Genomic DNA, 21,061 nt, shown 5'->3' with positions numbered 1-21,061 from the left:
TGGCTATCGCTGCCTCGCTGCCTGCCTGCTCTCTCTGCCTCCCATTGCTCTTTTGCATCCCGCACGGCACGCACCCACCTGCCACCGTCATAATTTGGGAGGCGGGTGGGTGGGTGCATGAGAAGCTCCTGCGCGGCGGCAGTTTTAAACATTAAGATATAAATTTTATTATTATTAAATTCATAATAATTTAATAATATGAATTCATAAGATAAATAATATAAATAATATAAATTTATAAATAGATTTAATCATAATTAAAATTATAAATTTTATTAAACTCGCCCCACAGCCACTGGGGTGGCAAATCATTGGCCACTTACGGGCGGCAAAGAGCTTAATCCGTCCCCGAGTCTGTATTATGGTGTGAAAGGGACCGTCATCTGTTATCTAGAGATGGATTTACACTTTAACAAAAGCTGAATATCTTAATATTTTTAATCATCTTCCAAGGCACTGAAATAGGTGCCTTGAAGATTTGGCATTTTCTAGAATGCTGTCTCCCAAGCTGAATTATTCCTGTTGGTTCTCCCACAGTGCCACTGGAAGGATGCTGTGCTGACATCAGTATCGGGGTGGCACCAGCAAGAGGAGTGACCCAGGATGTGCCTTGCCTGTTTGGGCTAGATCCAGCCCTGTTTCTGAGTAAGAATGCATAGGATTGGGCTGTGAAATTTTGTTAACTGGGTGACAGGGCCCTAGTTATAAGGAGTGAAGCCATACAGGAAAGGGAGGAGGAGAGAGTTACTGATACTAGTGTTAATCTTAGTGTAATGAAGGCTGTAAATCTGAATACAAGAATTGTGTGGTGTCCTTGAATCCTGGCAAGTACTAGAAGGGCCTCATAGTTTCATGTGCATGCCGACGCTGCGCTCGGGCTGCTAGAAACAGGGAAGCAGCACAGCGCTGCTACTGGAATGGTGGTGGTGTGGTATGTTGGGGTGATGGAAGAGCAGGTTGCCTCTATAGACTACCTCCAGCCTCAGAGGCACGATGCCTCTAAGTACCAGTTATGGGTGAGCAACAGCAAGAGAGAGCGGCCATGCCCTTACCTATTGCTTGTGGGCTTCTCAGAGGCATCTTTTGGTGGGCCACTGCGTGAAACAGGATGCTGGACCTGATAGGCTTTGGGCCTGATCCAGCAGGGCTGTTCTTATTAGGGGTGTGCATGGAACTGGTTCTATACACACCCCGGAGGCTGGGGGGCCGGTGACTTTAAGGTGCAGGGAAAGTGCTCTTACCTCCCCCACTGCATTTCCCCCTCCGGCACTGCTTTTAAAAATGCTGGCATGGGGTGGCTGTATACCCTCTTGCTGCCCTGGTCAACGTAAAACCAGATGTGGTGGGTGCGCTTGTGCCCGCCATGCACGTGCACATACACGCGCACCGTGCATGTGCATGTGTGTGGCAGGTACACGTGCGCCTGTCACTTCCAGTTTTATGCTGACCGGGGCGGCAAGAGGGTATACATTGGGTATATATTGTTTTGTGCTCCTCCCTAACCTTTTTAGCCAGAGGTATGCTGGTTAAACTCTGAGGGAGGGTAATCAGAATTCTGTTTCTGATCACAGAATTGTTCTGAAGTATGGTCTAACTGAAACCAAAACAGCGTCTTGGGGTTTAAGCTGCAGGCCTGCCTACCTACTATCAGTCCTGATGTGCTGTCAGTGTTTGCAACTGAACAGATTATCTGAGAAGCTGCAAAATATGATGATATGACTTGATGTGTGAGCACTGTAAGATATTCCCCTTAGGGGATGGAACCACTCTGGGAAGAGCAGAAGGTTCCAAATTCCTTCCCCCGGCATCTCCAAGATAGGCCTGAGAGAGATTCCTGCCTGCAACCTTGGAGAAGCCGCTGCCAGTCTGTGTAGACAGACGGACCTAGGGTCTGACTCAGTATATGGCAGTTTCCTATGTTCCTATCAAGCATGTCCTCCATCAGCCAGGAATTTGACAGCACAGCCTCTGGAAAGGAACTGTGTAGCTATTGTCTGAGGCCTCAGCTGACCTCGCTCTTGGAATCCCTTCAACCACCTGTTAGTATGTTGGCAAAAAACTGACTGTGGAGCAATGACTGAAGGGAGATCTGTGTTAACAAAGCCCTCATAAGATGAGAAGAGAGATTAATTACAGATCCTGAAGAGTGATCCATGAAACCAGGTCATCTGTGCTTCAGATAACAAATTCCTCTTGCTCCACTGGGGCACTGTATGAATGAGCAGCTTGATTACAATCCACTGCACATGGGAAATGGGCTGCAAATGAAATTCCATTCCAATGCTTCCATGTATGGTGAAAGTCTGGATCAAGTACTTCTGTCCATTCCATATTTAGAGCGTCCAGATGCAAAAGAGGACAGGATTTGCATCTCTTTAATTATGGGGCAAAAGCAGGAGTTTCAGCAGGAGTAACTCATCACGCAGGGGGAGAGGACTCTAGCCCTGTATGGTCTACTAGCAGCTGCCAATCCTAGAGGTCTTCCCAGCATTCCTACCTGACTTAAGGACCTTCTGCGGGAGATAAGAGGGACCGAACCTGGAACCTTTTATGTAAGTCCACTTAGACACGTAGGGATAAGTCAGACCATTGGTCCATCTAGCTCAGGGCTGACTACTCTAACTGGCAGCAGCTTCTCCAGGGTTTCAGACCATGCCCTGCCTTAAGATGTCTGAGACTGAACCTGGGACCTTCTGCATCCATAATGAGTGCCCAGTCAGCCTCTGAGCTATAGCCTTTCTTTTCAATGATTCCTCTCCACATGCACTGAACCAGGGAAAGGGCAATGGGACCATAACTGCTGGCCCTGCCAATGATGTGGATGCAGCCACTGGAGATGCACTCTTCCCCCAGTGGCCACATGCTTGGCATTTGTGAGCAAGGGGGCATTGTGGCAAACTGCAGACTGGTGGGACCTGTGGGAAAGGATTCCAGCTGGTGAGATGTATGCAGATAACTCCCCCTTGCTTATGAGAGCACAGCTGCCAGGGCCAGCAGGTGCATCAGGGTGTGTCCAGACTCCACCGGCAGAAACTAGTTACGGCAGGCAGCACCACCAGAAGGCAGCCAGATCGCAAGCCAACAGGCAGCAGCTGGGAAATCACAGTCAGGGAAGACTGCAGCAGCAGTGGCTGCCTGCAACTGAGGCCCTTAAACAGGAGGCCTCTGCCGTCTATCATTCAGCTTCATGCTTTCCAGCTGGGTGCACTCCTGCCCCCACCTCGCAAGGAGACTCCTTGGCCTTCCATGAAGACCGTTACAGTAGCTTAGGGGCTGCCAGCCTGTCTCTCTGGTGCCACAGCTGTATCTGGACCCTGTCAAAAGGGCTCCCAGATGTTGTTGACTACGACTCCATCCAAAGGCCATTGCAGCTGGGGATGATGGGAGTTGTAGTCAACAACACCTGGGAATCCCTGTTACAGGGAACACCGATTTGGACCCAGGTTCCTTGGCGACATTGTTCATTTTGGCTGGGCAGAGAAGGGGGTAGGGATCTCTGGCACATGGTTTCCCCTGGTGCTGCCTCAGGTATTCCCTGGAGCTGTGAGGGGCAGCTTCGGGACAAGGAGGGGCCTCCAACCCTAGATTGGGAACTCCACTCAGCAGTGACTGACTCCCCCATCAAGGAATTCCCTGTATCTCAGTCAGGGGAGTCCCTGACAGAGTGGAGCCAGCAGGCTCAGTCTAGAGAATGTGAGGATGAAAATGCATTTCTTAAGAAGAAAACGCACCAAGAGCATTTACTGTGCTTCGGCGACAGGGGTGTAGCTACAATTGAGCAGATGAGTTCAAAGAACCCAGGCCCCACGAGCTCCTGAGGGGCCCCCAGCTCCACCCCTCCCAATTTTCTTCATTATCTCCCTCACTCCCAGGGGCCGCCAGGGAGAAGGGTGGACACGGGGCCCCTCTTCCCTAGCTACGCCCCTGTTTGGCAATGTTCCCCTCTTTCCCACAGTGCAATGCCAGCAGATGTCATACTGAAAACGTAGCCTATTCGGATGTTGTGACTTATTGTTCTCCTTCACTGCAATGTCCCCATCTCCACCCTCCCACCACGGACAATGAAAGCAAGGTAGCATTCTTGCCAGTTCAAAAACCGCCCACGCTGTGGTCACCATGGAATCATGCTTATGAGTCATCTGTCAGGGGTGCAGTGCCTCCAGCCGAATGAGGAAGGGCAAAACTCTGCATTTGTCTCCTCTGCCTGCTTTCCAGATCCTTTGCACAGCGAGGCCAGACACGCCCTGAGCTCACATGTGCTGCCCCAGGCTTAGGAAATGGCCACAGTCCTTCAGAGTAGGTTCCCAAAAGGGCATTCCTGCCGCGACTCCACTGTTAGGGATTATCTCATCGTTTCCTTTCGTGACCTCCAGTAGTCAGCTCCATCGGAGCCAGATTTCCCGCCCCTGCCTGATCTGTATTTGTGTTACTTGAGGTCAGTTATTATAAACCACCATTCTGTTCTCAGGAATGCTATTAATTTAATGGCTGTATAAACGGAATTTCTATCGGTGATCACAATGCGCAGGATTTCAAACTCCAGTAATCCCCTAGTCCAACCCTCCACCCCCATCTTTCTCTCTTTCTCTCCTTTCTGAGTTAATGGTTTCCAGCTGTGTGTTCTTTGGATATGTCTCCACATCAGCTTTTTCCATAATGTGGAGCCAGCCCACTTCCAAATCCCAGATGTGCTATTTATTTACTCTGCGGCATCTGGGTCTCACTATGGTCCTGTCACTGCAACGTGGCAAACTTGTGAAAAACCAGACTGGCAGCCAGTTAACAAGCTGCATTACCCAGTGAGAACATTTCAAAGGAGAAAGTTAAAAGCCAGCAGGGAAGGAGGAGGAAGAGGAGGAGGAGAGAGGAGGAGGAGGAGGAGGGCAAGATGGGAACAAGGAAGGAGTAGACAATGCTTTCTGTACTTGTTTTACAGTGTTCGGGATGACTAGCAGTGACATTATCATTGGAAGTCAGGGATTTCATTCTTTTTGAAGGCAATGCTATAAACACTCTAAGGCCTATAGCATCAGGGCTGCATGCCTGCTCCTAAATGAAGTACCTCCTTACTATCTTTCCCCTTCTTCATGGAGCTTTCCCTCTCCATAATGGTGCTTCTATTTTAAGGAAGTACTTGTAATAGGATTCGCATCCAAATTATGAAAGAAGTGGAATTAAATTTCAGGGTTCCTCCCAGACAGAAGCATCTGGGAATTTTCAGGGGCAGCCAAATGAGTTCCTGTAAGACAAGTAAAATGTCCTAGGGTGTTTCTCAGTGTTCTCTCTATTTTTTTTTCATCTGTGTGTGTAATGAATTTTGTTCTGGTTGGCAGTATCAACGGGGTGTGCGCACACATGCATTCAAGTGGGACATTTCTGATTCAACCTGAGCGGGATCTAAAATTAGCTGAGCACACCAAAAACCTGTGAGCGCATGCGCATGCTCATGCCTTAGAGGGAACACTGGTGTCTCTGTACATTTGTTTATAAAGCATTTGTGAAATGGAACAGGGGAACTGTAAGAGCCTTTGAGATCCTTGGAAGAAAAGGTGGAGGCAATAAATAATGAATATATGAATCAGTCTGAGATGATTGGTCCATCTAAACTGGGATCACAAATTGTGTCCCTCTAGGTGTTGGACTGAAACTTCCATTAACCCTAGTCAGTAGCTAGGGAAGATGGGACTTGTAGGTCAACACCTGGAAGAGGGATGCAGTTTGAGAGCCCTTATCTAGACCAATATTATCTATTCTGTCAGTGGCTCTCTAAGTCTTGAGCAGACTCAAAGGTCTTTCCTCATTTGACTGCCAGAGGACCATGATGCAACTGGAGGTGCTAGAGACTGAATCCGCCATATAAAATCAATAAAATTCATTTGAACCTCTTTGAATATTAAGATCCGCAGATGAAACCTTGCTTTGGTTCCCTCTAATAGAGAGGTATGGTCTACGAGTGCCCCAAATAAGTATTTTTAATGGTTGCACCGCAGCTTTGGAATGCTGTCCCATGAGAGGCTATCAAGCTTCCTCTTTGTACAATTTAGGAGACCAAAGAAGCACTTTTCTGTTTTAGGCATTTTAATGGCTTACTTCTACTCTATGGTCCACTGTTTTGCAGTGGATTCATAATAGCAGGCTTTGATTAATTTGCATGGTTGCTTGCTTTGATTTGATTTTAAATGTTTGTTTACAATGGCTGACATCCAGACTAAGTTACTCAATAGTACAACTTAGGAGTTGCTCTCAATCACTACTTAAATTCAATAGGACTTCCGTTGTACTTCAGTTGGAATGTCAGTCAATGTTTTTATTACTGTATTTATCCAAATAGTAGACGACTTTAAGACAACCCCCTTAAAAATAGAGGTTAAATAGAGGTTTTATCTGAATTTACCTGAAAAGAAGAGGACTCTGAATTTAGGACAACCCCCTGATTTCTAACATCACATAACTTGTAAAAATGAACAACAACCTAGTCTTGGATTCAGGAAAATACAGTAGGTACCTGGACATATGTTGCCTTGGGTACAATTGTAGAAAAGTGGTTTAAAACATGTGATTTTTTTTTAAAAAATCCCTTCTGCACAGAAAAAAAGGTGCAAAGGTCAACATCCTGTAGCACAAATTAGAATTAAGTATTAATTAATTATATTTTTATCCCACCTTTCCTCCATGGCAGGTGCAGTACTTGGCTTCCCCACATTTTATCCTGACAGCCGCCCTGCAATATAGGTTAGGCTGAGAGAGAAAAAGTGAGGATACACAGAGATATTTTAAAGGCATGTCTCAGGGCTTGTGCCACAAAAGTTTTGCTTTAGGATAAACAAATATAAAGAAGCCAACATGAAGCACAAAAGATCAAACCTCCTCAGGTAATGTAAGGGCAATTACATTACATGTAAGGGCAATTACATTATTTCTATTAGGAATGTTGGATTTCATTTAACTTTGTTTTGAACCACAAACGATATATATTTTTGAACCATGGCACCAGGGTTTAAGGTTCCATTTTATGTGGCCCTTGAGACACTTGTTTAAACAGATGTCAACAACCGTTAAAAGTGGGATTGGAGTTTCAGATGTGGAAGGCCAAAAAGTCAAAAGTTTATTAAGGCCATCACCCAAGCAGCAACCTTTTCTGTAAGACTGAAATACCATGTAGCTGGAGTTTCATTTACAAGTATTTTGTTCATTTAAAGTGTAAATAGTGTCAGGTTCCACAGTCTTATAGCCTGTGTGTTATGTATGATTGTTATGTGTGCTTCAAAGAATTAGCATGCCTCTTTCAAAGGCTATCCAAATGACCCAAAGAAAGCACTTCTTTAACCATAAGTGAGAATGAAATGTTTTTGCAGTTTCCACCTTTTGGTGGCTATTAGTGCGGACCCAATCCAAAGATATATTTGTGCTGCTTCGGAAGAGACTCTGCTCAAGCATATACTGGACAGATGGCAAACACCATTGGATTGACAATGGCAAGAGGAGAGTGGGAAAGCTGATAGGGCCAGATTCAGTCCATCTACCCAAATATAGGACCAACCAAACATCTCTTTGGGTACATATTCCTGTTGTATTCTGTCAACAAAACATCTTCTATGTTTTGCTGTCCCAGTGGGGATCCCATAAAGAGTGGTGGGGGTGGAGTGTTGTATTCCATCCAGTATCTTTTATCTTTTGTTGTCTAGAAGTTTGTCCCAGTGGAGAATCTCATAGAGTGTGTGTGTGTGTGTGGGGGGGGTACATTTCTAAACACTTTGCTCAGGTTTGCAAGTCTGCTATCCACTCCATTACTGATTCACCATATGATAAGGCAGATGAGCAACTTCCTGAAAATGTTTTAGAGTCAGGGCCTGCTTCTCTACATTGTCAAGTAAAACTTAATGGCCGTGAAGTGTGGATGCTAGCTGAGTGTGGTGCTCCGTACACTACCATTTCCCACCTGAACATAAGAACAGCCCTGCAGGATCAGGGCCCAGGCCTACCTAGTCCAGCATCCTGTTTCCCACAGTGGTCAGCCAGATGCCTCTGAGACAGTGGGTTTCCTAGTAAGTTCCTGCTTTATAAGACACTCCTCACGCCATCAGATCCGCTCCTGAAGCCTTCAGACATCTGCCCATGGGGATAATATGGAGGGTCCCCTATTGCCATATGTGGATACTTCACTGCTGTCCTGGAATACAAAGGACTTACTGCAGAAGGGAAAGTCTATGAGGCTATTCACACGATGGGGTGAAACCATCGTGTGAATAGGTGGTTTCTATTCGAAACCATCGTGTGAATAGATTTCACCCCATTGTGTGAACCACCGGGCTCAGCTGTGAGCCCGGTGGTTCCTAGGCGGGTAACCTGCCTAGGTACCCCTGCCCTAAAACCAGGTTTGTGGAGCAAGCACCCAGCAAACCTGGTTTTACAGCTTGTGAGTAGCCACGGTGCGGCACCGTGCCGCAGCTACTCATGAATAGACCCCCGGAGGGGAGGCAAAAAGCTGCCTCCTGGCTCCAGGGGTCTCCCCAGTATGCCCTGTGCGCTCGCACAGTGTATACTGGAGCTTCCGGGGGCCATGCGGCCCCTGCTCCCCCCCAGCCCCCACCGGCTCTGTCACGGAGCTGGCGATCGTGTGGGTGGCTGATCTGGCCACCCAGGGCTCCTGCCTGGATTGCCTGCAGGGGCTTAGCCCGCTCTCCCCGCTGTGCTTCCCAAACCGGGTCTCACCAATCGTGAGACCCGGCTCTATGTGATCTATGGATAGTGTTATTCATTCATTCATTCATTCATTCATTCATTCATTCATTCGATTTCTATACCGCCCTTCTCAAAAATGGCTCAGGGCAGTTTATGCAGAGAAATAACAAATAAATCAGATAGATCTCTGTCCCCCAAAGGGCTCACAATCTAAAAAGAAACACAAGAGAGACACCAGCAACAGTCACTGGAAGTACTGTGCTGGGGGTGGATAGGGCCAGTTACTCTCCCACTGCTCAATAAAGGGAATCACCACATTAAAAGGTGCCTCTTTGCCCAGTTAGCAGATCTACGAATCGTGTTAGACCCAAACAGCACGGAACCTGTATGACAGATGATTACATGATTAGTAATTTTTTGGACTTTTTGCTGATACTCTAGGCACTGCCATACATTTCAAATATAAAATTCAGATGAATGCAAACACAATTCCTGTACAACACAAAGTGAGGAACTTAGTCATAGCATTGTGTCACTCACATATAGAGGAGCTCTTAAGACTGCAGCTTGCTGACATCACAGAGCCTGTTGATTCATCAGAATGGATCTTTCCTATTGATCTTGTGTGCAAATCAAATGGTATACTTTGAATGTGCATAGATTTAAGAGATATGAACTCCAACATGGTAGTGGATAGTCATCCATTACCCAATATTAATGAAATGCTGCTTACTCTGAAAGAGGCCTCCGTGTCCACATCCGTGGACTTATCTTCAGCTTATCCTCAAATTCTTCTGCTCAAAAGTTCTCTCAAATACACAGCCTTCATTACCCCAGAGAGTCTTTTTCAATACAAAAGACTGGCGTTTGGATTAGCCTCTGCAGCTTTGGTATTTCAACAAATGATGCATGCAGTATTTCAGAGGGTGTACATCCCAAAACACTTGGTGAAAGCTATTTGGGAAGCACCAGAGCCACACAACCAGGATGCACTTTGCTCATCTTTAGGACTCTTTGAGTATTATTCTAAATTGGTTAGACAATTTGCCTCCAAAGTTGCTCCATTGTGTCTTCCTTTGAAAAAGAATGTAGCATTTACAGTAACTGGGATGCATCCTGCAAGGCTAGTTTTCAGACCATCAAATCGGCCATTGCTGAAAGCCCTGCTCTCACTTCTTTTGATACCAACAGGCACACTGTTGTAACCACTGTTGTAACCACTGATGCTTCTGAATATGGATTGGGTGCTGTCTTGACCCAGCAAAAAGCGAGCAAGGAAATTACAGTTGCATTTGCTTCCAGAGTGCGTCCTGCTTCAGAGAAGATGTATCCTGTCATTGAAAAAGAAGTTCCAGCATATTTCTAGGTGGTGAGGCACTTCAGGACTTTATGGTCAGACCATAAACCCCTATCTGCTTTATTTACTACTCAGGGTCAAATTGAGTGACCCCAAGAATAGCCAAATGTACCACCAGACTTATGGATTTTTTTGTTGTTCTTCACACAGCAGGCTTTACCATGAGTTTCCTGGGAGGCTTTTCTGTGAACTTGAAGTTGTCCCCCCCAAATGATGCAAAAAGTTGATTTTTTTAAACCCTGGATATAAATTGGGCCACACTCGCACAGTGAAAAACCTGAATTGTGTGTGAAGTGTTCCCCCATAGCTCACAGGAAGTTCCAGATAGTTCTGCCCGATATGTGCATGCACAACCTCCATTCCTGAGAAGAAGGGAGCTCAAGGGCTTTAAAAGGCGTGTGAAAAACACCCAGGGGAAATATCTTCCAGGTATTTTGAATATAACTGCAGATTAAACCTTACATAACTGATAGTTGGCCACGCATAAACTTGGTACCTGAACATCTTCAACTTTACATGCATGTAGCAAGTGAGCAAAAGTGATCAAAATTGCCCACAAAGGTTATCTGGGCATGAGGTTGATTAAAAGGCTAATCAGAGAAAGGTTTTGGTGGCCAGGTTTGGACAAACACAATGAAAATGTAATCAGGCACTTTATGGCTTGTACTGTATCTGAGAAATTGCAGAAAACTTTCACCACCCTTCTTGACTCCAGTAGAGTATCCCAATGGTCCCTGGGACAACTTGCTCTGATCAACAAAACAAGGATTTGTTATAGTGATGGTGGATTTTATTTCTGGTGACCAGAAGTTTCTTTTGCTGACAACATTACAACAAAGAAGGTGATCCAATACATGGCTGTCATTTTTGAAAGAGAAGATCTTCCTAAAGAACTGGTAACTGACAATAGGACACAGCTTACCTCATTTGAAATGGAGCAATATTTGCATAACCATGAGATAAAACAGAAAACTCTTTCCTTGTATCATCCTTGAGGGAATGACTTAGTGGAAAGAGTGAACAGATCAGTGAAAGCAAGTTTACAACTGGCTACTATGCAACAACGCTGGAAAGAGGCAATCTGTGAAACTCTACTTGCTTATCAGGCTACTCATTCTACTACAGGAAATCACTTTTTGAACTGTTGAGATTATGCAAACCACCAAATTTACCTAATGGCAACAATTGATAGGGCTTCCTGGGCCATCTCAATCTGAGGATGCAGAGATTTGTGATTGGGTAAGGGAGAAGCAACAAAAATATAAATAGTATATGGATCAAAACAGGGTGTGAAACAGCAAACATTTCAGGTGGGGGACTTTGTTTGAGGACAACTCCCTTAAACAGGGAGTTTGAGGGACAACTCCCTTATTTGAGGACAACTCCCTTATTTGTTTTGGTCCAGAATATTGGGAACATCCCTTTCTTAAAGGGATGTTCCCAATATTCTGGACCAAAACAAATAACCAAACTATGAGGAAACACTGTCATATTGGATGATGACAAGAAATGGAACAGTTTGAGACTTTCCAGCGTGCATACTATGACAGAAGAGGGAAGCGAGTCTGATCTCCAGAGAAGAACTAGAGAGGAATGTGATCTTGCCTCCAGTTTTGACTTCCCAGAGGAGGCTGATGAGTGATGGATAATCCTCTTTATCAGAAAAAACATCACTAATAGCTCATCTGCCAGAAAACCCAAGAATTAGGAGAAATGTGTGTGACAGGAGACCACCTAAAAAACTTCAAAGGTTTGTCAGTGAATTTTAAATTAATTCAGTTCTGGTTGTTATAAAGGGGATGGATTTGTCATATTCAATCTAGTAACATTTTATGTTTTATTGTTTAAAAGTTTGTCCCAGTGAGGATCCTGTAGAGAGTGTGGCAGGTAGAGTCAGAAAGGAATAAGGAGGAGAAGGAGAAGAAGAGGAGAGCTGGTCTTGTGGTAGCAAGCATGACTTGTTTCCTTAGCTAAGCAGGGTCCACCCTGGTTGAATATGAATGGGAGACTAGAAGTGTGAGCACTCTAAGATATTCCCCTCAGGAGATGGAACCGCTCTGGGAAGAGCAGAAGGTTTCGAGTTCCCTCTCTGGCTTCTCCAAGATAAGGCTGAGAGAGATTCCTGCCTGCAGCCTTGGAGAAGCTGCTGCCAGTCTGTGAAGACAATACTGAATTAGATAGACTTATGGCAGCTTCCTATGTTACTATTAGGGTTGTGCATTTCGGGGTTTTTTTTCCGATTTGGCTTTGGCCAAATCCAAAGCCCCTCCAATTCAGGGAGGGTCCAAAATCGACCCTCCTGAAGCCCCCAATTTTGCTCCGAAGCTGAATCTGAATTGCGGGCTGCATCTGCTCGCCACCTCCCCCCTCCCTTCCACCCCAGTCTGTTTCCCGTTGTCCTCCTTCCCTTCTGTTCTCCTGCCCCGCTTTCTCTCCCTGGCGCCGGTCTCCCTCCTTCCCTCCCCATCATTTTTGCCCACCTGCCTTCTCCGATAGGGCCCGCCGCCACCGCTTCCATACTGCACCGCCACCTCCATACCCTGCCATATGCCATACCCTGCCGCCCACCTCCTCTGCCAGGGCCCATGGCTTCTCACCCCGCCGTCCGCCTCCTTCTCTGCCGCTGCAGCCAAGCCCACTGCCGCCTTGGCTGTGCCCACCACCATGGCTTTGCCTGCACAAGCAAGGAGCTCTCCGGGCTCCAGCCGGCAAGCTCCCTGAGTCCCTGTCCCTGCCATGCTGTCTGCTCCTCTGTCCCTGCCACTCTGGAAGCTCTCCCTGCTGCATCTGGCCCTGCTTTTGCCTGCCAATCTGCAGGCCTGAAGGACAGGAAATTCAAACAGATGTCTGCAGAAGAACTAAAAAAGAGACTCTTGGAGACTGCTAGTGATTGCAAAACAGGTCCAATTTTTTTTACAAAATACAAATTTTTGTTTCCAAATTTGGGTCATTTCAATCTGGGTACAAAACTCATTGTTATGGCGTTTTCCATTTTCGGTATGTGAACAAAACATCCGAAAGTGCCATTTTCGGACACAAAACGTTTTGTACCCAAATCGAAATGCACATCCCTAGTTCCTATGAGAAGGAGAAAATGGAGTTGTTTCTTAATAAACTCTTAGTTAAATCTACATAAGATTACTTGGTGTTTGTGAAACAGCTATAAAGGAAGCTGCTATAAAACAGGCCCCAATTCTGAATTCAGCAATAAAAACCACATGCAGAGATGCTCTTACCTCAGGACCTTGGGGTGCCATCCCATGGCCTCCTGCCTTCAGGGAGGCCTCCAAATGTCCTGGGGGGCCTCCTGCGGCCACCCCACATCCGCCCTACTGCGCCGATCTTTCCTATTGTAGCCGCCATGTGCACAGCTGGGGTGGGTGGGGTGGGGGTGAGCCGGCCCGGGCCTCCCCCATGGCAGTGGTGGGTGCAGTGGCTGGTGGGCCTGTCTGTCCTTTATGTGTTGGTGGTGTTGGATGCTCCATTGGCAAACGGGCCAGACTGCCTCTCCCTGCTGCATCCCTTGGGCAGAGCGACAGTGCCGAGAGTCACTGTGCAGCAGAGAGGATGAATCAGGCAGGCATCTGAGCGGAGTGCGGGCACCTTCTGCAATCCATTCAGGCACCAAAGCACGTGAAATGCTGCTGATCGCTGCCATTGTTATACATGGCCAATGTGGGAACCAGAGCTGCGTCTCTGGCAAGAGATAAATAGCCCCTATTAGTGCCTCCTCACCAGGGTATCGCCTCCAATTGCAAACAGCGGATCCAGTTGCACACGGCGGATGCATGGTCGGTATTGCTCTCTTTCCCGCTTCTCTAACCTGGTTTTTGCTGCTCATAAGAATAGCTTCATTGTTTCTCTGGGGATGAGGACCATTGCTTAGTAGAAGAGCATATGCTTAACATGGAGAGGTATCAGGTTCAATCTCTAGCATCTGCAGATAGGACTGAGAACAATTATGGGGATGTGGGGTGCAAGTTGAACACTTGGTTGTAAAGATTGCCTTCCTACATGGGGAAACCGAGGAAGACATCTACAGTACATGCAACAGCTACCAAGCTTCAAGGAACCTGGAAAGACGGGGCTAGTGTGCAAACCACAAAAGAGCATCTATGGCTTAAAACAAGCAGAGCACTAAGGAATGAACACACACTCCAGTTACAGAGTAGGTAGCAGAGGATCGTTTAGTTGTTGCAGCTATTTAGAGAAAACACACGGAGCTCTTTATAGAACTAAATACTAAGTATTTATTGGTTAAGTACACTTGGATAGGAAAGACCTAAACCTAATCTAAAGGACTACATAATGAATAGGTAAGGAGGGAGAGAGATGTTTCCATCTTCTCTCTAGGAGGAAAGGAAGAATTGTGACTCGGAACAGGAAGTGCAGAAGAGTCAAAGCAGGGGTCTTAGAGTAGAGACAGGTAGAACAGTCAGGGAGACCCTTACTCACTATCTCTACTCCCAGTGCCCCTTGTGGTCATTAGGATAGTTGGTGCAAAAGACTGATGCACTGGAACTCCATCTCTAACAGTAGAGCATCTGCTTTGCATGCTTAAGGTCCCAGGTTCAATCCCTGGCAGCATCTCCAGACAGGGCTGGGAAAGAGTCCTGCCTGAAACCTCAGAGAGCAGTTGCCAGTTAGTGTAGTCAATTCTGAGCTAGGTAGACTAGGGTCTGCCTTGGTATAATATTGTATATTTTGTAAATGAAATGGAAAACTGTAAACGTTTACAGTATGTGACAGCTATAATCTGTCATTTCAAAGTAAAACTTCAATCCTACCTACTTGGGAGATTTCATCTCTGGTTCACAACAGTTAGGCGATTCTGTAGAGAATCAGGTTGATATTTTAGAAGTGACTATTATTTCTGGTTTTTCAGCTCAGGTATCACATAGAATGTTTTCAGGAATGTATCGTGCCTTTTGGGGATAATGAGACAGTTTCTGTAGGCAGCAGGTAACACTGAGGTCCATCACAGCAGCAGAAGATGTTGCTCTTTCTTCTAGGGAACAAGTTTGTTTGTTTTTAATATCTTCCAGTTAATGTCAGAGGATTAAGTTGGTTAAATTCAACGGAGAAATGTCTGCAGGAAATAAATGTGTCCTTTCTGTCATTTATCCTTGTTCCCAAGAGGGCCTTGCTGATTTGACCTGTTGTGGTCTTGCCTTCATTTTATTTGGATCTGGCTTGGTTTGAAACAAAACAAATGAATCTCTTTTCAAGCTATATATATATATATATATATATATATATAGAGAGAGAGAGAGAGAGAGAGAGAGAGAGAGAGAGAGAGAGAGAGAGTCTGAGAGTTTTGTCTCTAGGGTCTGGCATCATGGAAAGGAAAACAGAAAGTACGACTTAACCAAAATCCCTGTGCCTCTCTTCTCAGGGACTTGTCTTTCATTCCACCTTGTCCTAAACTGGTGTTTTGTTCTCTGCACTATTTAAACAGCCAAGCCAGGGGTGGTGGGGAGGGATGGAATTAGTAGTTTGTGAAATATGTAAAAGCATACTGAAAGTCACCCCCTCAGTTTTAATTATAATATTTTTAAAAACTTGCATTCCTCAAGATTTTACAGTTACAGTTGGAAAGGAAAATGAGGAAACTAAGTTACCCCCCAACCCACTCCTTTAATTAAAGTTGAATCAGTAAATGCTGCTGTCCAGTTTAAAATGTGGCTAGCCACTTCAGTTTATCTTTGGCTGGATGATGCCTCATTTGTGCTGGTTTTTTGTTGTTGTTTAAATATAGTTCCTGCATGGTTTTTAAATCTAAACTTAATATATCTGGCAAAGCACGTTAAACTTTTATAAATAACAAGATGGTTTTTTAAAAATGGGTTTAGTGAGGACAACAGACACAACATTTAGAATAACACTGTAAGGGATTTTTAACTGTGCGCAATCACCAGTGGAATTCTGAAGGCTTTTATGGAGTGTGAAGTTTCGCAGCTCTTTTGTAAGAAAAGTCTCACTGAGAGGAAGTCAAGGAGGGGGCTTATTTTCAGAAACATTAATCACTGCTAAACACTCAGTCATCTTAAAACTTAACTCTGTGGCTCTCTTTTCAGAGACTAGAAGAAGTGTTAAAATATTCCCGCCATTCCACACAGGCTCTGTCTAGAGTGCATCAGCATTGTTGGCTCCTGACTGTCCAAACAGTGGGAGATCAGGGAGGCTGTGTGGTCTATAAGACTGTCTTCCCTCATGTATCACCAGGATGTCTTGTGGAATGTAGCTGCTTCTCCACAGACCAGTTACTCATCTCAGTTCAATGCTGTGGTACTGATTGCACTGGGCTGGTGGAAAACCCTCTCTGGGAAAGCCTTAGACCAGGGCTGCAGAATTCCGGACATCTTGCAGATGTGGGACTACAACTCCCATAATCCCTCACTGTTGGCCCCTATGGCTGATGGGAGTTGTTGTGCAAAAACAGCTGGAAGGCCTGTTTTGTGTAGCCCTGCCTTAGCCTGATGAATAGCCAGTTCACACACAGCCCAGACATGTGAGCTGAGCATAGGCAGATGTGAACCTCAGGTGACATTCTCTTTCCCATCATGCACAGAAACCTTGGCTGAACTAATGCAAAAACATGTTGAACTAATGCAAGGATGTTGTGCTAGCTAGTTCTGCTAAGTTGGGACCTTGCTAGTGTTGTGCTGACACAACCTGTGGCATGCCTCCTGCTGTGAAACCTCTTAGGAACATAGGAAGCTGCCATATACTGAGTCAGACCATTGGTCTATCTAACTCAGTATTGTCTTCACAGATTGGCAGTGGCTTCTCCAAGGGTGCAGAATCTCTCTCAGCCCTATTTTGGAGTAGCCAGGGAGGGAACTTGGAACCTAGATGCTCTTCCCAGAGTGGCTCCATCCCTTAAAGGGAATATCTTACAGTGCTCACACATCAAGGCTCCCATTCATATGCAAGTAGGGCGGACCCTGCTTAGCTAAGTGGACAAGTCATGCTTGCTACCACAAGACCAGTTCTCCTCTCTCTTCCTCAGTCCGTATATGTTGCAGAGAATGATGCAAAGTTATCCACTACCCTTGTTGCACAAGTGGACCAAGAGCACAAGTGATTGAGTCTTTGAGCATCCACTCAGCTCAAGCTTCCTATGTTTCCATGTTCTAAGTCCAGCAGCAGGATATGTATGCAAATAGTCAACTTCTACTATTGCTTCGCAAGAACTGGTATTCAGAGGCATACTTGGTCTGAACCTGGAGGCAGCATATACCCATAATAACTAGAAGGACACTAAGAGACCTGCCTAATCACCTTTTAAAGCCATCTAGGCTAGTGGAGGGGGAGACACAACTCAGTCACAGAGCACATGCTTTGCTTAAACACTTTCATAGGTTCCACACCCAGGATCCCTGCCGAAACAGATCATAGGTACCCACGTCTCTGACTCTGAAGAGTACTTCCAGCCGAAATAGACAGCACTGGGTTAACTGCCCCAAACTTTAATTTCTGGGCAATCTACAACAAAAAAGCAAAAAATGAAAATGAAAACCTTAAAACAATTTAAAAACCCAGTCAAAAAATGAGTCTTTGGAAAAAAGACTCTGTGAAATGGAGTCAATGAGTCTGTAAATAAATAAGTGAAATAATTTGTGAAATAATAATTCAATGAGTCTGTGAAATAATAATTCAATGCGTCTGTGAACAAAATGAGTTTTTAGGGACTTTTAAAAGGTTGTCAGAGATGGGGAGGCTCTTATTTCAGTAGGGAGTGCATTCCAAAACTTTGGGGCAGCAGTGGAGAAGGCCCGTCCCTGTGTAGCCACCAGATTTGCTGGTGGCAACTGCAGAAGAACCTCTCCAGATGATCTCAATGAGTGATGGGGCTGGAGTGCATGGCGAAGAAGACTTTCTTTTAAATACTAGGCAGACCTGTTCTCTTAAATGGGCTAGGCAGACCATTGCCAAAGGGATTTTCATATATTCATACATGTCTAAAGATATGCGGAAGTGGTGTAACAGGAGAGGGCTAATCTCAGTGTCTAATGCCAGGAGGTGGAATGGGAATTACTGGGGTCCTCTCTGGAGTTTTGCCCCATGCACAGTTCTCTAGATCAGGGCTGCTCAACTGCGGCTTTCTTGCAGATGTTGGCTTAAAATTCCCATAATCCCTTGCTATTGGCCACTGTGGCTGGGAATTATGGGAGTGTAGTTCAAAAACAGCTGGGGGGCTGAAGTTGAGTAGGCCTGCTCTAGACACATTATATTTTCTCAGCTAATGAAATTGTTGCTTCTAAAAATAACACAGGAGGTTGCTCAATGTCACACATAAATTGCCACAAGATGTGTCCATTATAGGTTTCTGCCAAAAACTAAAAACCTGTGACCATGTTTGAAATGTGTGGAGTCTATGACTCTGAACAGCAAAACCCATAAACATCTCTCTCCCCACCCCCACATTGTTGAAAAGCCTTTGTTGACAATGTGAAGTTGTTTCATACTCGCAGATGGAATAGGTTTTGCTGACTGGTTTACCTTCACTTCTAAGGCCAAGTACACTTACTAAGCAAGTGCTATATACTAACTGTAAATTACCTCATTAGGAGTCATAATTTTTCCTACAAGGTAAAAGAAAATCAGCGTTATTGAGTCTTGCATCATTGCCTAATTAGAAACTATCACTGTCAGGCTTTTTGACAGTGCAGCATTTGCATGGTAGGCAGTTTCATAGTGTGACAATATGCCAAGAGTATCTAAGCAAAGAGACACCTTTTAAAGTGGCGATTCTCTTATATTTAGCAGGGGGAGAGCAACCGGCTCTATCCATCCCCAGCACAGCATCCCTCCAGTGGCTGCTGCTGGTGTCTACCTTATGTTTCTTTTTAGACTGTGAGCCCTTTGGAGACATGGGACCATCTTATTCATTTATTATTGTTTTCTCTATGTAAACCACTTTGGGAACTTTAGTCAAAAAGCAGTATATAATAAAATATATAATAAAATATATATTTGTTTGTTGTTTGCCAAGGGTCCTGAAATCTGCTGAACCCACACCGAAGAACATAAGCAGAGCCTTACTGGATCAGAGCAGAGTTCCATTGGATTCAGCACCCTTTTTCTCATGATGGACAACTAGACGTCTCTCAGAACCCCATTTCGTTACAGCAGTTGTCCAGTTTATCTTATGGAGACTTTGTCACTGAAGTATTGTCACTAAGTCAAACTGGCATGTGGCTTCCTGGCAAACATGTTTAGTACCAAATAGTTCTGTTGGTAAGATGCTGCGTGCACCAACCTGTATCCAAATTGCAGAGCTGAACAGTGCCTTCCCTTATTGGCCAGTGTAGGATGATGAAGTCTGCACTATGGCAAAGAATGGGGCTTTGAGTCAGTGGTAGAACATCTGTTTCATATGCAGAAGGTTCCAAGTTTGATACAAGGAGGGCTGAGAGAAAATTCCTCTCTGAAACCCTGGACAGTTGCTACCCATCTAAGTAGATGATACTGAGCTAGATGGACCAATGGCCTGACTTAGTATAAGGCAGCTAACTATGTTCCCACGACTCAGTATAAGACAGCTTCCTAAAAACTACATGATGTGAGTTGGCCACCATATGGTTGCCTCATAGAGATACCAAGCCATTGCTGGGCTCATGGCAACATCGTCTTGGATTTGCTCCATTGTTTAGCTAATATTTGCTGCATCAGTTTGTGGTATGAGTTCACCTTTAGGAACATGTGAGATTTTAATAAATACATATATTTATTAAATTACCTATAAAGCCCTCAATGGCTTGGGTCCAGGGTACTTAAGAGAGTGCCTCCTCTGTCATGAACCCTATTGCTTATTAAGATTATCTGGAGAGGTCTGGTGGTTATGGTTGCCGCCGGCTAGTTTGGTGGCATCTCAGGACCGGGCCTTCTCTGCGGCTGCCTTAGAGCTTTGGAAGGTGCTCCCTGTTAAAATAAGAACATCTTCTCTGTCTGCTTTTAGGAAGACCCTCAAGACACCTGTTTTCTCAGGCTTGTAACTGAAATTAATTTTAAACTGATTAATTGTTTTTATCCCATGAGATTGTTTTCTTTTGTTTTGTGAAGTTGTTTTAACTGTTTTTACTCTGTTTTATATTAGTTTGTGTTTTAAATTGGGTACACCACCCAGAGATGCACATATCAGGCAGTATATAAATGTGATAGATGGATGGATAGATAGATAGATAGATAGATAGATAGATAGATAAACATTATGAAATAATATGAGGCAGTATATAAATGTGATAGATGGATGGATAGATAGATAGATAATAAACATTATGAAATAATATTTTCTATAATGATAAATATGGACGTGATCTTGTCAAAATGGAGGGTTTTAGGGTCTTATTGATATCATTGAATGAAAAGAATGTAAACGTCTAACCATTGCAGTCAATGGGACTAAAAAGCCTGACCGCCAGCAGCCTATGTGAGGCAGCGGCGGTGGCCCTGCTGACCCCGCCCCCGCATCTGACATCAGACGCAGGGGCTAGCTATGCCCCCACAGGGGGCATGGTCTGGCTCCGAACAGAGCCTTGAGGCTCCATTTGGGAGTTGGAGTTCAATTACTGAAGGGGCTGCATAGCCCCTTTGGGAGCTAAACTAAGGCTGGTGCTGCTTTCGCAGCACAGCCGGGAGCGGCTCTTCCCTGCAGGGAAGAACTGCTCCTGGCTGCACTGTGAATGCAGTTCCAGCCTTAGTTTAGCTCCTGAAGGGGCCGCGCAGCCCCCGCTCAGGAGCTAAACTTGCACCCCTGCGTCTGATGTCAGATGCGGGGTGTGTGTGTCAGGGCCGCAAGGCGTGGCCCCTGATTGGGTGCGGCCCGGGTTCTTTGAACCCGTTGGCCAGATGGTGGCTCCGCCCCTGGGTACAGCAAATGCCATCCTTTGTAGGTAAGCAGGGGTCACCACTCTGAAAGCGAAAGCATGGTTTTACATAATTAAATTTTGGTTAAGCCTGGCCTTCTTTCCGGATGGTCTTACCCCTTTAGTGTTATTAGACAATTTCATTTCCAAA

The 21,061-nt window shown here is 45.2% G+C and overlaps 1 long non-coding RNA gene across 1 annotated transcript in view; it reads left to right on the top strand.

The window, feature by feature from the left end:
- LOC128323939 (uncharacterized) overlaps positions 1 to 20,521 on the top strand; it is an 84,243-nt gene extending 63,722 nt beyond the window's left edge. The window contains exons 2-3 of the long non-coding RNA XR_008306536.1: positions 538 to 645; positions 19,038 to 20,521. This is a non-coding gene — a long non-coding RNA (uncharacterized LOC128323939). The remainder of the gene's footprint in view (positions 1 to 537; positions 646 to 19,037) is intronic.
- The last annotated feature ends 540 nt before the right edge of the window (positions 20,522 to 21,061 follow it).

The sequence above is a fragment of the Hemicordylus capensis genome, chromosome 4, assembly GCF_027244095.1.
Source record: "Hemicordylus capensis ecotype Gifberg chromosome 4, rHemCap1.1.pri, whole genome shotgun sequence".
Lineage (NCBI taxonomy): Eukaryota > Metazoa > Chordata > Lepidosauria > Squamata > Cordylidae > Hemicordylus > Hemicordylus capensis.
The sequence above is the reverse complement of the archived record's forward strand: the minus strand, read 5'-3'. Positions and strand labels throughout refer to the sequence as shown.